The sequence below is a fragment of the Prionailurus bengalensis genome, chromosome D3, assembly GCF_016509475.1.
Source record: "Prionailurus bengalensis isolate Pbe53 chromosome D3, Fcat_Pben_1.1_paternal_pri, whole genome shotgun sequence".
Taxonomy (NCBI): Eukaryota; Metazoa; Chordata; class Mammalia; order Carnivora; family Felidae; genus Prionailurus; species Prionailurus bengalensis.
Window position 1 is genome coordinate 51,018,455 of NC_057356.1, and position 16,256 is coordinate 51,034,710.

General features: G+C 35.5%; 1 long non-coding RNA gene across 1 annotated transcript in view; it reads right to left on the reverse strand.

Annotated features, from left to right (window-relative positions):
* Positions 1 to 10,847, reverse strand: part of LOC122470045 — a 28,155-nt gene extending 17,308 nt beyond the window's left edge. Inside the window, exons 1-2 of the long non-coding RNA XR_006293803.1 lie at positions 10,791 to 10,847; positions 10,097 to 10,133 (exon numbers count right to left, since the gene is read on the reverse strand). This is a non-coding gene — a long non-coding RNA (uncharacterized LOC122470045). The remainder of the gene's footprint in view (positions 1 to 10,096; positions 10,134 to 10,790) is intronic.
* Between the last annotated feature and the right edge of the window lie 5,409 nt (positions 10,848 to 16,256).

Here is a 16,256-nt window from a genome sequence, read left to right on the forward strand (position 1 = left end):
TATAATCACATATCCTTTATTCATTCATCTATTGACTGACATTTATGTTGTTTCCATATCTTGGTTATTGTATATAATGCTACAGTAAACATAGGAGTGCATGTATCTTTTTAATTTCATATTTTCATTTTGTTTGGACAAATATTCAGAAGTGTAATGAATGGATCATATGGTAATTCCACTTCTAATTTTTTGAGGAATGACCATACTGTTTTCCATAGTGGCTGCACCAGTTTACATTCCCACCCACAATATACAAGGGATTCTTTTCTACAAATCCTCAGCAACATTTGTTATTTCTTAAATTTTTGATAATAGCTATTCTAATAGTTGTACGGTGATATCTCATTGTGGCTATATGTGGTTTGCATATCTGTGATGATTAGCGATGTTGAACATCTTTTGTGTGCCTGTGACCACCTATATATTTTCTTTAGAAAAATGTCTATTTAGATCCTCTGCCTATTTTTAAGTTGGACTGTTTGCTTTTTCACTATTGTCTGCATTATTTATATATTTTGTATATTCACCTTTTATCAGATACATAGTTTGAAATTTTTTCTCCCATTCAGTAGGTTGCCTTTCCATTTTGATGATTATTTTCTTTGGTATGCAAAAACTTTTTAGTTGGATATAGTCTTATTTGTTTATGTTGTTGTTGTTGCCATTGTTTTTGTGTCAAATCAAAAAAAACTCTCATGAAGACAGATGTTAAGTAGTTTACTGCCTATATTTTCTCCAAACAGTTTTATGGTTTCAGGTCTTACATTCAAGTGTAATCAATTTTGAGTCAATTTTTATGCATGGTGTAAGATAGTAATCAAATTTCATTATTTTGTATGTACCTATATTTCCAGTTATCCCAACATTATTTATTGAAAATGCCATCCTTTCTTCATTATGTATTCTTGGCTCCAGGTAAGCATGGATTTATTTCTGGGCTCTCTTTTCTGTTCTATTGATCTATGTGTTTTTATCTCAATACCATATTATTTGATTACTATAGCTTTGTAGTAAAGTTTGAAGTTAGAGAGCATAATGCCTCCACCTTTGTTCTTTCTCCAGACTGCTTTGGCTCTTTGTTGTATTTTTGGTTCCACACAAATTTGAGAATTATTTGTTCTAGTTCTGTGAAAAATAGCATTGGAATTTTGATAGGGATTTCATTGAATCTGTAGATTGCTTGAGTAGTATGGACATTTTAACAATATTAATCCATCCAATCCATGAACATGGAATATCTTTTCATTTATTTATCTTTTCTTCAATTTCTTTCATCATTAGGATCTGTCCTGGAGAATGTTCCATGTGCACTTGAGAAGACTGTGTATTCTGTTGCTTTCAGATATAATGTTCTGTATATATCTATTAACTGTATATGATTTAATGTTTCAGTTAAAGCTGATATTTCTTTGTCAATTTTCTGTCTGGATGACCTATGCATTGATGTAAGTGGGGTATTAAAGTCCCCTATTATTATTTTACTGTTGTCAATTTCCCCCTTTAGGCCTATTAATATTTGTTTTATATATTTAGGTGCTTCTATCTTGGGTGTATAAAAATTTAAAGATGTTATTTATTCTTGTTGGATGGATCCCTTTATCATTATGCAATTCCCTTTTATTAAAATTTTTTTAAATGTTTATTTATTATTGAAGGAGAGACAGGGTGTGAGTGGGGGAGGGGCAGAGAGAGAAGAAGACACAGAATCTGAAGCAGGCTCCAGACTCTGAGCTGTCAGCACAGAGCTCAACGTGGGTCTCAAACTCATAAGCCATGAGATCATGACCTGAGTAAAGGTAGGGCACTTAGCTGACTGAGACACCTAGGTGCCCCCACAATCTTTTCTTTTTTAAAGTTTATTTTGTGTGATATAAGCATAGATATGTCTGCTTTCTTTTTGTAAAGAAAATGTGTCCATTTGCATTGAATACCTTTTCCATCCCTACTTTTGTCTTTTAACCTTCATAGTAGTTTTATAAGTGGTTAATCTATTACCTTTACTAGATTTGCCTTTACCAGTGGCATTTTTATTTTCATATTTTTTGTATGTTACTTGTTAGAGCTTCTTTTTCAGCTTAAAGAATTCCCTTTAATATCTCTTGCTAGACTGGTTTAGTGGTGATGAACTCCTTTAGCTTTTGCTTGTCTGGAAAACTCTATCTTTCTTTCAATTTCGAATGATAAACGTGCTGGGTAGAGTATTTTTGGTTGGAAGTTTTTGCTCTCAGCACTTTGAATATATTATGCCACTCTTTTCTGGCCTGCAATATCTGCTGAAAAACCAGCTGACAAACTTATTGGAGTTCCCTTGTATATAACAAGTTGTTTATCTCTTGCTGCTTTTAAGTGTCTCTCTTTTTCTTTAGACTTTGACATTTTAACTATAATGTGTCTTGGTGTGGATCTCTTTGGCTTTATCTAAGTAGGAACTTTTTGCACTCCTTGAAAATGAATGTCAGTCTTCTTCTCTAGGTTAGGGAAGTTTTCAGCCTTATTTCTTCAAATAAGTTCTCTACCACTTCTTTCTCTTCCTTGTGGTATCCCAATAATAATTTTATTTCATTTGATGTTGTCTTAAATGTTTCTTAAGCTACCTTCACTTTTTTTTTTAATGAGAGAGAGAGAGAGAGAGAGAGAGAGAGAATGGGGGAAGAGAAGAGGGAGAGAGCATGGAGCCCAATGTGGGGCTCAGTCCCACAACTCTGGGATCATGACCTGAGCCAAAATCAGGAGTCAGATACTCAACTGACTGAGCCACCCAAGTGCCCCAAACTACTTTCATTTTTTAAAATTCTTTTTTGTTTTCTGCTCTGTTTGGGTGAGCCCTATTGTTCTATCTTCCAGGCCACTGATCTATTCTTCTGCTTCATTTAGTCTGCTGTTGAAACCCTCTACTGTATTTTGCAGTTCAGTTATTATATTCTTAAGCTCTGTGACTTCTGTATGATACTTTCTTAGTGTTTGTTTTGTTTTGTTTTTGTCTTTTTCTTGAAGTTCTCACCATGTTCATCCATTCTCCTGAGATTGGTGAATCTCTTTATGACCATTGTTTTGAACTCTATTAGATAAATTACTCCATTTCACTGAGGGTTTTTCTTGGGGTTTCATCTTGTTTTTTCATTTGGAACATATTCCTCTGTTACCTTATTTTGCTTGACTCTTTCTCTCTGTTTCTATGTATTGGACAAAACAGCTACCTCTCCTCCATCTCGAAGAGTGGCCTTGTGTAGGCAATGAACTTTATCATTCAAACTTGCTGCAGCTCTTGGTTATCTTTCAAATCTTTGTGATTGTCCAAACTTCCCAACTTATTCTTAATAGTTCCCAGTTGTTATAGGTGTGCCAAGCCTTGTCAGTGTTCCAAAGGGAGAGATCTCAGTCAGCATCTAGTTTCAAGCTTATTGGAAGCCAGACTCTCAGGCAGCAGCTTTTAAAGTATGCACACAGAAGCACTTGGGTGGATCAGTTGGTTAAGCATCTGACTTCAGCTCAGGTCAAGATCTCAGGGTTCATGGATTCAGGCCCTGCATCAGGCATTGTGCTGACAGCTCAGAGCCTGGAGCCAACTTTGAATTCTGTATCTCCCTCTCTCTCTCCCCCTCCTCCACACATGCTATGTCTCTCTCAAAAATAAAATAAACATTAAAAAAATAAAATATGCAAACATATATAGTCCTGTGAAACTACCATCATAACCTCTACTGGCCTTCAGACCAGGTGATTTGAATATATCTTCTTGGTGACAGTGCAAAAAATAGAGCTCCTGACAACTGGATAAGCTCTTTTCTGAGAGGTACCAGTGAGATCCACAGAGGCCCAGGGAGAGTGTGACAATGGTATCCCCTGGCCTATGTTCCCTGAGATCACCTCTGTTAGCCCCTAGATGTGTGGTAAATCTGTATTTACCCTTCAGCTTGAGGCTCCAGGACAAATAGGCCTTTTTCACTGGAAGACTGGGAGTTCAGTCTGCTGTCTGTGTTGTGCCCTGGGGATGGTAGCTTGCCAAGAACTGTCTTTCTGATTGTTTTAGTCCAGACACATAACCCCTTCCCCTCCTCTAATCACTAGAGTCAGGTGACCAAGGGGTGTCCCCTGTGTGGACTACATAAATCTTCTGGCTTTAGCAAGCCCACTGGTGCTAGCAAGGGGTAATGAAAAGGCAAAATTGGTGTCAACCAATGCCTTTGCATCCAGAGAAAGTCCCAACTGAACCCTGCACCCCTGGCAGATGCTTTGGGATTAGCTAAGAAATCTCCTTCATGTTTGGTCCAGGTGTTTTTCAAACTGTTGCTTTTGTACTGGTTCTCAGGGTGAGTGAATCTGTGCATAAGCCCTTTGAGAATGGACTTTCCATTCCCCACAGACTTTTGTGTCTCCTGGCCCCATTGGTTTTCTAAGCTGGATGTTTTAAGGGATAACCCCTCCAGTGTGGACCTCAAGGTTGAGCTGCCTGATGTAGGAAAAAAACTCCTTGGTCCTCAAGGATAAACTCCATAACTGTGATATCCTTCCTGGTTGTGGGTCACTACACCAGGGATGGAGTAAGACTGTGTCTCTGGTTCTCCAACCCCTTTCAGTGTGGTCTTGTTAATCTTTGTTGTGCATGAGCTGTTCTAGTTTTCAGGTCTTTCTCAGAGGGAATTCATCCATATGAAGCTGTAGATTTGGTGTGTTTGTGGGAGGCGGTAAGTTCAGGATCTTTTTATTCTGCCATCTTGAGCCTCCCCTCTCCTTTCCATTTAATGAGACTTATATTTATCTCTGTATTTTGTGGTTTAAAATTCTATCTGATAACAAAGAGGCACAGTGTAGGAATGCATGCTGAACATTCATATAGGGTGTATTGTTTTTCCTAGTGGCACATAACATTTTAAAGAGAGAGAGAACTGTTAAAAAGGGTAAAAAAAAAAAAACCAAAATAAAAAAGAAATCTACAACTTTTTTGTGCATTTTGAAAATCAAACAATAGTGCAAAATAAACATAAGAATAAAACTATTTTTTTTCTAGAAAAGTTTTTTTCCAGAAACTTCGTCCTCCTTTTATCTTCTATTCTAACAGTTCCTTAGAGCATTGCAGTTTGTTTCTGCTCATTGGTTTGAAGCTGACAGAAATATTTTGAACTCTTCCATTAGTGGACTATATACTTTTTCCTTTTTCACATATTCATCATCACAATTTTGAAGTCTGGGTATTGGAAGAGTTTTAGGACATAACTGAATGGGTCTCTTAAAATTTCCCTGAAGGCAATGTTGTTCCGATGTGGCTGATGGTAAACCTGGACTCACTGATATAATGGTATCTGTGCTGGGCAGTAAACAATGACTTTAATCAAGATTCTAAATGTTCTTCAGATTAAATTGCTTTCCAGGGTTCTCTGATTTTATAGAGTGAGAGTGGGTGTATCTGTTTCTATTTTGTAGTTCCATTCCCCTAGATAGTATTTCTTTTAACTCTCAAAGCTGTAAAAGAAACTAAGACAAAAACCTTGCTATTTACCTAGTGATCACTTTTTGTTTCTCAACCCGAAGTACATCAATGTTAGTAATAGTAGAAAGGAAACAAATGTGCTCTAGTTTTTCTTTTCATTATCATTTCTTTTGAACAGATAGAAGGAATATTACACAAAGGCAAATTTGGTTACTAGTCATGTGATAACTTATCTGAACAAATACATGTTGGTTGGTTGAATGGTGTCACCTTAAAAGGCAAGGCTCTGATTTCACTCAGGCTGCAGTTGTCCTGTGTAGCTTTGATCCAAAATTTTAGAATTGTTTTCAGAACCAGAGGTAGATTTTTATGCTTTCTTTTTATTTTTTTTTCCATTATTTCCTTCCTCCTTCCCACCCACCATCCTTTCTTCCCCTTCTTTCACTTTCTACAATCTCTTTTTCCTTCTTTCCTTCTGTTTTCTTCCTGGTTGGGCACCTGGAGGTACAACTCACAAAAGTGTAGGAGCGTCCCTAAGACTGAGGCTCTCTTGAGTTTTTTTTTTTAATGTTTATTTATTTTTGAGGGGGGGAAGGGGCAGAGAGAGAGGGAGACGCAGGATCCAAAGCAGGCTCCAGGCTCTGAGCTGTCAGCACAGAGCCTGACGTGGGTCCTGTGAGATCAAGACCTGAGCTGAAGTTGAATGCTTAACTGACTGAGCCACCCAGGCACCCCATCCCTTGAGTTTTTAACTCAGTCTTGTTCACACTGAGCCTCCAGCAATTCACCAATTATAGTTTAAGTGTTCCTTCCCCAGTATTGGTTCTGATGGAAGCTTTTGCTTATTGTAAGCTTTGCTTATTGTATGAATAAGATACACCATATCTTATTAACTTTATGACTGTGTTTTTTCAGACTTCTATAGTCTTAAAATGATGTGGTGTCTTACAGTTGGTTTGCAGTGATTGATGCTGCTTCTGACTTTGACTCAACTAAGGGAGAAGTCCAGCTGCTGTTAGGGTAAGACTCTCCACCACAAACCTCTCAGGTCCTATCTATACAATTATTTTGCAACAACTCCTCTCTGTCAAGCATGAGCCTTAACATCCCTGGATTGGCTTTTCCATAAGGCAAGAACACTGCAAGGCAATTTAGGTTTCTTTGAGCTACTACCCAGTTCTAGTGATAGCACATCTATCCAGAACTCCCTTTATCTGCATATCTTTCCATCTCTTTCAGTTTATCAAGTTGAATAGAGGATGGGAAACCCTTCTGGAGCCAGAGAATCTTTGAAAGAACTTGTCTAGTAAGTGGGGGGTGGCGGGGAAGACTAATAAGAAAGCATTTTGTAATAATTGAATTGACAGCATTTACTTCTTCCTGGTAGCTAAAATGGTGTTGTACAATCGATAGCAACTTATATCTGATCAAATAATCCAGTGATTTGCTGCAGCCAGCTCCTCCCCTTGGCTCATGAAGTAGAGTGTGTCCATCTTTTCCCAACTCCATTCCCAGTGACGCCAAGTTGGTGGCTTGAAGACAGTTATGATAGAAGAAATTTTAACACTATGCAAATCAGTAAAAATTAAAAATCGACACCTCCTCACCAAGAGCAAGTTGTTAGATATTTTCCAGATGACCACTGATTTTATTTCTGAGTTAAAATTTTCACTCTGGAAAAGCATTGTCTGTATGTGATTGATTCCATAAAATACAAATGTGCAAAATATAAACATATTTTAGAAGTTTGCAAACCTCAACACATATTGGCATGAACCAGCCACTGGTGAAGTTAAATGAGATTACCACAGATTTTTCTTTTTTAATCTTATTTACGTTGATGACAACATCAGTAAAACTCTAATTACTTAGTTTATTTCTTTCTTTGTTGAATATTAAGTTTAAATGTTTTTGAAGAATTTTTTTCAATAACAAAATACAGTTGAGTGTTAAAAAAGGACCTTAATGACTTCTTTGGACCTTTCAAATTTATAGCAACTGGACATTCTTAGACTTTTAAAAAACTGTGTTTCAGATTTAGCTAGTAGTTAAAAGGTTTTTATTTAAGGAACTTTATAAAGTTGAGAAACTTTTTTCAAAGAGCAGCAATTTTTTTAGCTAATATTTTTCTCTTTGACTATTATTAAACCATGACCTTAGAAAGACCAGTTTCTTTTTCTTTTGAGATCTACCAATGAAGAGGCAATCCTCTGTTTATGGTAGAAAAGAAACAATTTCCTCTGGAGAACAGCAGGTGAGAGACTGTCATTTTCTGAGAGTCCAGTACAAATGAGTCATTAAGATGGAAGTCCTTATTATGGTATTTATACCTTCAATGAAAATAGCAAGTAGAAACTTTTTCATAAAAAAAAAATTACACCTAAGTCCCTCCTTGTCTACACATTGCTTTAAAATTTTTGTCTAGGTCAAGTGGATATCCTTAGAAAAGTTATCATTCATTTCCTTTTCACATCTTCAAGGTTTTTATTGTTCATCTATTTAATACCTCTTTGATTTTATCTAATATATCTCCAGGGCTTAGGACAATGTCTTATACATAGTAGAAGTTTAAAAAAATATTTTAATGCATGAATATATGTGTGTATCTATTTATAGATATATCTTAATAAATTTATGACAGAATTCAGATATAGTATATGACAAAAAGAGAGTATCTAGAAATTAGGGACATTTAATCAGGACTAAACAAATCTCTTTTCCTATACAAATTCAACTTTAACTTTGCTTTCTTTCACTGAAGTTCTTTTCCAACCCCATTTCTTGCATCCTTTCCTTTTGCCTGTTGCTGTTTTACTCACTAGCTTCTTATATTACTTCTTTATGCATACCACTTCTTTTCATAGGAATTGCTGAATAATACAGGCACGTGAAATATTGACCCAGTTCATTACCTTCATTCATATTGAAATGTATTACTCAGTTACAGGTCACAGAAATGATTGGTGAATAGAAGCTGTTGTATGGTTACATTTCTATGCATCAAAAGATAAATATAGCACATAGTACCAGAAAGCAGGGAAATATAATCAAGGATTTCATACATGGCCATTACTATTCAAGTGGAAAACCATTTCTGAAATGTAAAATGTTAGTCTGACTCTATCACTGATAAATAAATAATAAATGAATACTTCCTTCCTCAAAATGGTTTATAAATCAATATTTTGAGTATCAAATATCAATATAAAGTATTCCATAATTTACACATGGGTATTTATTGAAATAATTAATAAATATTAACCTTGTTTTTTTAAGGGTGTATATATTTTAACCTATTGAACTAAATGATACTTGCAGAAAGACTTCATTCTCTTTTAGTTAACGTAAGTTTATTCATTTTTTATATTTTAAACAAAGATCAATTATTATTCATGTGATATAAGGAAAATTTTCTTCAAATGAGTAAGAAAAAACACTTAACTATGTTTGATGTACAATATAATTAAGAATATCAACACAAATAAATTCAAATAATTTGTTTAGAAAGAAAAATATTGAATGTTTTAAAAAACCAGATGTGTTTACATATATAATGTATACCACTTGACCATATATTTGATTTGTAAGTATTCTGATCTCTGCAGAAGGTAGTTACTATATAAAGAGTTGTATTCATTTGAAAGGCAAGTAGAGCTGGTATTTAAATGCAATTAATCATATGTTGGCGAAAGTATCAAATTCAAACCTCTAAGTCCATACAGCTTTCCACTGTAGGATTATGGAAAGAATGGGCATAGTGAACAGGGGGGAAATATCCCCTGTCTGTCTTGCTTTTTTGTCTAGAGACTCTGAACTCAAAGTTCCTTGCCTAATCAGGAAATTCCACACCTGAGCAGGTACCGTAAGATGGTTTTTAATGCAAGAATTGAACCCATTTACTTCCTTCCTTGATTCTATTTAAATTAGATTGACCCAAGAGAGAAAGATGTAATTTGGTTAGGTTGTAATTATTTTTTTTAATATTAATTCGAAAATTATGTGGCAATTACCTGTGGAAAATATGAAGTGTTTACATCTGTTAGTACTTTGGAGATTAAACCTGAAGTTATTCTCCAGGGAAGAGTCGCCAAGAAGCTTTGGAGGATTTTTTTTCTTTTCCCTTTAAATTTCTAACCCTTCACAGTCTTGCAAGACAGATTTCTGAAATAAATTTTAAGGCTCTGAAATGATTAGCAGAAATACAAAGAAATGATCATAATTCAGCAGTTGATCTGCTATGATCAAGGACATGGGTGTCCATTTTGAACATTTCTTTTAGGGGGTGGGGTGTGGTAGTGCTGTTACTCATTCTTGATTAAAAAATACAAGAAAAAATAGAAAAGTTAGCATAACTCAGTGAGGTTTGTTTACTCAAAAGTGCAATACAACACACAGGTTTATTTGCAAAGTCATTCTCACATAATTAGATGATATTGCTTATATTCAAAATTCATAAACTCCTAGGGAGCTTTACAATTTTTAAAATGTTGCTAACCTGAATATAAATTTTTCCCCGTTCACAGTCAGTTCTTCCCAAGGAATTTGAGGGAGAAGGTCACATTTGCCCAAAAAGGCTGATTTTACTTTAGTGGATGTAAAAACCTATCTCAAAAAGCTCTTGAGATGTAATTTAGAAGTTTTTAAGAAGTAGCAGAAAACACTTACCAATAATGTTGAAGGACCCATCTTTTCTTTTAACCACCTGAAATCAGAAGTCCTATTATGAAAAGGAATAGACACTAGGGTGATCATGTTCAGGGCGTGGGCAAAAACAAAATAATTTTTTTAATCTGTCCCAAAATATAAATTCTAAAGATAAAAGTAATAAGAGAGGGGTAACTGTTTCCAATATTCTGAACTGACTATAAAATTAGTACAAAGAAATCTTTCTTAAGATTTATGTGTTGTTTACAGACAAAAGAGGGAGGTAAGGAGTTTTGCATTGAATGTGACCTAGAGAAAGCAATCTTTCCTTTCCTCAGTAGCCTCCATGTGATCCTATCACTAAACACCGGTTTCAGGTTTCTGAAGTTAATTGCTTCCATTTATTTATTTCAGAAATACCTAGATTCTATAAAGCTTAAATAGTTATCAAATATGAAGATACTGAGTCAAATCAAGTCCAATTAATAGTTTTAGAATACAATGCATATAACAACCAAAAAGATTCCTATTTTCTGAGCTAATGATTACTAATCTAGGTCAACCTGGGATAGAGAAAAAAATAAATACACCACAAAAGATCAGTTAATGTAATGAACATCAAACAAAATATTATAAGATAAGCAAAAGAAATAAAGAGCATGCACTTGAGATCGGGAAAATCATATTTCAAATTCCAACCATTTCCCCCACTCACCATGTAGATTTTGAAATGCTTCGTGTTCTTTCAAATGCTCATTTTCTTCATCTATAAAATAGGATAATAAAATAATGACATTCAGTATGTTGAACCTTATAGCAATGGCTTTGCTTATAATTTCTTCATTTCAAAAGGATTAAAGAACCATAGTTATAATCTTACAAAGATTTTATCATCTATTTAATTCTATAAGCTAGAAAATAACTCACATTCTTATTTGAGGGGTACAGATAACAGTTATTTTTATACATTTTGGATAAATCTTCCCTTAGAATTGCAGAATATATCCATATATATAGGTATGCACAGAAACATGCACACATACACATATGCATGCTTGTATTATAAATATAATTGTTCTTACAGGAGTTCAGGAAGGGACATCACAGTTGTATAATTTTATAATGTTTGATACATTCAGAAATTATTCCTCATGAGAAGAAGATGTGTTTAGACTCAAATCCATAACATATTTGCTTCTGGATCATATCTCAAAATGACTCCTGTAAACATACTCACTTTCTGGTTTTGGAGTTTTGGTTTTGGGGTTTTTTGTTTGGGTGGTTGGTTGTTTTTTGCCATATTTTCTTTGACTCTTTTGTTGTTTTTGTGGGGAAATGACAGCATTTTTCATCATTATGTTCATATCACAGTCTGACAGATCTCATTTCTATATCTACATTTTAATGCACTGATTTTTAAAATGGACCTATACCTTTCCAATAGACACTACTGTTTTTTCTGTTTGATTTTTCTAGTTTTGCTCCTTACTCTTGCTACAAATTTATTGAGTCTGGCTCACAGATGTATTTTACCTGGTAAGGATATTGGCACGTGTCTCTGTGTTCCTGTTTGCAAATATAAAGGTACAAATAAATACATATATGTGTAAGCCATGGTTAGTTGGGGTGTGCATTGTCCAGGTCAACACGGGCCCTGCCTCTCTCTGTTACCTTATTGTGACATGCTTCACACTCTGTCTTCCAGAAGATAAGTTTCAGCTGCGTCTTTAGAGGCCTCCAGATTAACAGAACCATTTCTTAAATCACTGCTGTTGCCACATTGGGACACAGTGGTTTTCGTGTTCTCCAACAATTTTTCTGCTTGCTTTTGCTGCTGAACTTATTGCTTAAATATGTGGCAGTTTTTATTTATGTATGTATTTATTTATTTAGTGTGTGTGTTTTCTTATTAATTTTTTTCCTATATGCTAGTGATATGCATTTTTACTTCTCTTCTTGGGGGTTCACAATCCTATTGTTCACACTTTTTTTTTTAATATAATTTATTGTCAAGTTAGCTAACATACAGCGTATACAGTGTGCTCTTGGTTTCAGGGGTAGATTCCGTGATTCATCACTTACATACAACATCCAGTGCTCATCCCAACAAGAGCCCTCCTCAATGCCCATCACCTATTTTCTTTTCTCCCCCACCCTCCCCATCAACCCTCAGTTTGTTCTCTGTATTTGAGTCTCTTATGGTTTGCCTCTCTCTATGTTTGAAACTATTTTTTTCCCCTTCCATTCCCCCATGGTCTTCTGTTAAGTTTCTCAAGTTCCACATACGAGTGAAAACATATATCTGTCTTTCTCTGACTAACTTATTTCACTTAGCATAATACCCTCCATTTCCATCCACATTGTTGCAAATGGCAGAATTTCATTCTTTCTCATCGCCAAGTAGTAGTCCATTGTATATATAAACCAAATCTTCTTTATCCATTCATCAGTTGATGGACATTTGAGCTCTTTTCATAACTTGGCTATTGTTGAAGGCGCTGCTGTAAACATTGGCAGTTATTTATTTTTAAAACAATGCAGATTAACTTCATGGACTAATAGAGATCTTGGGCTATGCAACATGTAACTAAGTCTACGTAAAATAGTCAAGAGGCTTTTATTCTTATGACGTTGCATTTGTGAACAAAATAGTTAACCTTTGCCTTTAAAGTACTTTTAAAGGAGAAGTTACGGCATTTCGAAATTTTTACGTGTATCTAACATAAAAATGAAGAACTAAACTTCACAAATTTTGGACTAACCATTTTACATGTGTTTGCCCTTTGTGAAAATGTGCCATTATTGTCGCCTTGCAAGAGCACATTCAATCAACTCTAGTTATTATAAAAATGACAAGCAGATAGCATTGGTTATTTCTATGCTTTGTGTGGACTTGTGCTTAGTCTCTTTCCAAGAACTCTTCTAAGGGTCAATAGATTTTTAAAATTGTTATTTATAAATCTTGGCTTTTTCTTAAATAGTAGTTATAGCACAATATATATCCTTTGAGTTTTAATGTGTAAGGAAAGAAAAGACTATATGCAAATATAAAAATATATGCATATGTGTATATATACAATATATGTATTTATATGTACATATGTGTATGAATATGTATATAGACATATACATGTATATATATGTATCTTTTGCATTGGATTGGAATTAAGTATTGTTTCTAATGACTTGTTATAGAAGCATGGCAATTTGAAAAATCTAGGAGGGTGGGTTGGAGGGGTTGGTGTTAGATCTGTCAAGAGATTGAGGGAATTGAAACTGATGCTGACAGTGGAATTTCAAACAAGTGAACACATGAATGGACTCTAATTTTTATAAAGTTTGGTCAATATAGAAGAAAATATTAGCTATGTCAGCCTGATGGAAAAGCAGGGATTTCACACAGCATCAGAAATCTAGGTCATGCTATCATTTACTGCCTTCCAAGTAAACAGATCCAAGAAATGCGTGCAAGGAAAAAAAGACTAAAGCTTAGGTTTCAAGGTAAAATATGAGTCTCTAGAGAAGGTGTTTGGCTACCAGGTAGGGTTTTAGTCCTCGTCAGAGGGTGGGATGGAAAATGGTAAGCACGTTGGCAGTTACTGAGGGCTCTATACTACATACTGTGCTCGGTGCAGGTGATTGAGATTGAATTTGCAACAGGGGTTGAGAGAAAGTCTCAGCAAATGGGAGCCATGAGCTCCTCGGAAATGGAGAGCTGAGAGTCAGGGAGCCTTGTGCCCGAAAAACCGCACACAGGATGGAGATGGAGGGGGCAGAATGCCAAGCCCTCTAAGTGAGATACTCATGTCCTGGGGCTGCTTCCTGCTTTAGTCAGTAAGAGTTCAGAAACTGAGTCCAAACTGGCCTACAAGTAGGGATTTTTTTTTTAATGTTTATTTGTTCATTTTTGAGAGAGAGAGCGTGCATTCATGCGCACATATGCAAGCAGGGGAGGGGCAGAGAGAGAAAGAGAGAATCCCAAGTAGGCTCTGCACTGTCAGCACAGAGCCTGACTGGGGGCTCGAGCCCACAAACCAGGAGATCATGACCTGAGCCGAAACCAAAAGTTGGAAGCTTAACTGACTGAGCCATCCAGGTGCCCCGACAAGTAGGATATTAAGTGGAGCCTAATCATTGAGGAGCTGGAAAAAACAACCTAATAAATATGTTTGATATTTAGTATCTAAATCAATGAGGTTTAAATTAGGAATATTTTAGATTAATAAGTGCACATTTAAAAAAAATCATGAGTATCAGTCTTTTATGTAATTTCAGTCATAACTCCTACCCTATGGAATAGATGTACGCCTAAAGTATATATGTAAATAATTAATGTTTTAATAAATTGATTTGTATTTTAAGTGAACAAAGAAACTCACTGTTTAAAAAATATCAAGTGAGGGGTGGCTCAGTTGGTTAAGCAACCAACTCAATTTTGGCTCAGGTCACAATATCAGGGCTCATGAGTTTGAGGCCCACCCTGTCAGCACATAGTCTAGGATTCTCTGCCTCTTTGACCCTTCCCTGCCTATACATGTGCACATGCATGCTTGCGCATGTTCTCTCTCAAAAATAAATAAACATAAAAAAAAATATATCAAATGAGGTCATTAGAAATTTGAACTTTGTTCTTCAATGTATGACTTTATCTTTTGATAGCGGTTTGCAATTTACAATAAGCATTTTCACTTCTGTTGTCAGCCTTGAATCCCATAGCTCCATAGGTTACACAAGTGAGTGAATTAGGTGCAATTTTGGAAGGATCAGGGAGTGGGAAATATGCCCATTGTCACAAGCTTCTAAAAGTTAGCTCTGGACCTTGGGCTATCATCCTCCCCTCCGCTCCCCTTTCATAAATAACACACTACCTCTATGCTTTGTAAAACTGTGTTTTTACTTCCCATGTTACAGTCAGTGGTTGGGATCTTATTAGTGAGAGAGGCCACCTCATTTGATAACAGCAATGGTTTTGTCCACCCTCTGGTAGGTGGCACAGCTGCTTGGAGTTTGAGGTTTGACTCTTCCATCTGTAACCTTTGTTACTCATGTTCTCACTCAATACTCTGACACTGATTCTGGGCTCTGGAGAACCCTCCCTTAAACTGTGTGTCAATTTTCCATGGAGCTTTAATCGTACATACTAGGGCACCCTGTAAAATTGCCCATGAATGGGTAGGGTTGGTGGACTTTTCCTCTCTTTCCATTCTAATTCTCTTGCTACCACATAGATTCCTTACATGCCATTATTTCTATCTCCCTACCATTCTGAAATAATACACTTCCAAGCCTCAGTTCTTACACTGTCTCAACAGTTGAGGATGGACTGTGCTACATCTGGTTTTAGATGGGCCCATAGTCCTCCTTTTGCTAAGCTGCCCTGCTTGACTCAATGATTTCCACGTTCAATAAGCATACCTCAAGGATAGGCTCTATGGCTTAAGTTTTGTTTTTTGTTTTTTTTTTATATATATACTATACAAAGTCACCAGCAAAATGGACCACCCTTAATCTTTTCCTTCAATATTAACCTTTAAGGTAAATAAGACAATTATTTTCTTGCTTTAATTTATTCACTAAATTTGTTACTGGACAACTTAAAAAAGTTTTATTATTGCTCTTTGAAATGTTACAGGGCTACTTTATAAAATAGGTTAAATGCAAACTGTGAGCTGATTTACAGAAACAAGCTGCCACATACAAGAATGATTCCTTTGGAGAAATTCCTAACAGATTCCAAATAATTCAGTTCTAAATTCAAAAAGAAAATAAACCTATTTGCAGCTTCAAGATTCCTTGTATTTGGTTGTTTTGAAATGAAGCACGCCTGCTTGACTCAAATTACTAGTACCATACTTATCATTTCTTTGGACTCTTGCAGCTGAGTTTACAAATACTACCTGTTCAGTGGAAGTCACTTATAACACTGAGGTGGGTAAAGTGAAATACTGTCACCTTAGAAGGTTTTGTTGCTCCATCATGCTTTAGTTGAATTCACATATTGTGTTTCAGAAAATGAGGCATGACCTATGGAATCCCAGAATTCCCATAATAACCAAGAATCATAGTCTACCTTGAAGTAGAATGTATTTGAAAAGAAAATATGCCATTCAATTGAAATATTTTTACACTGAAATGGGGAAAAGATAGAGGAAAGAAATTAATGGGATTAAATTCAAACTAC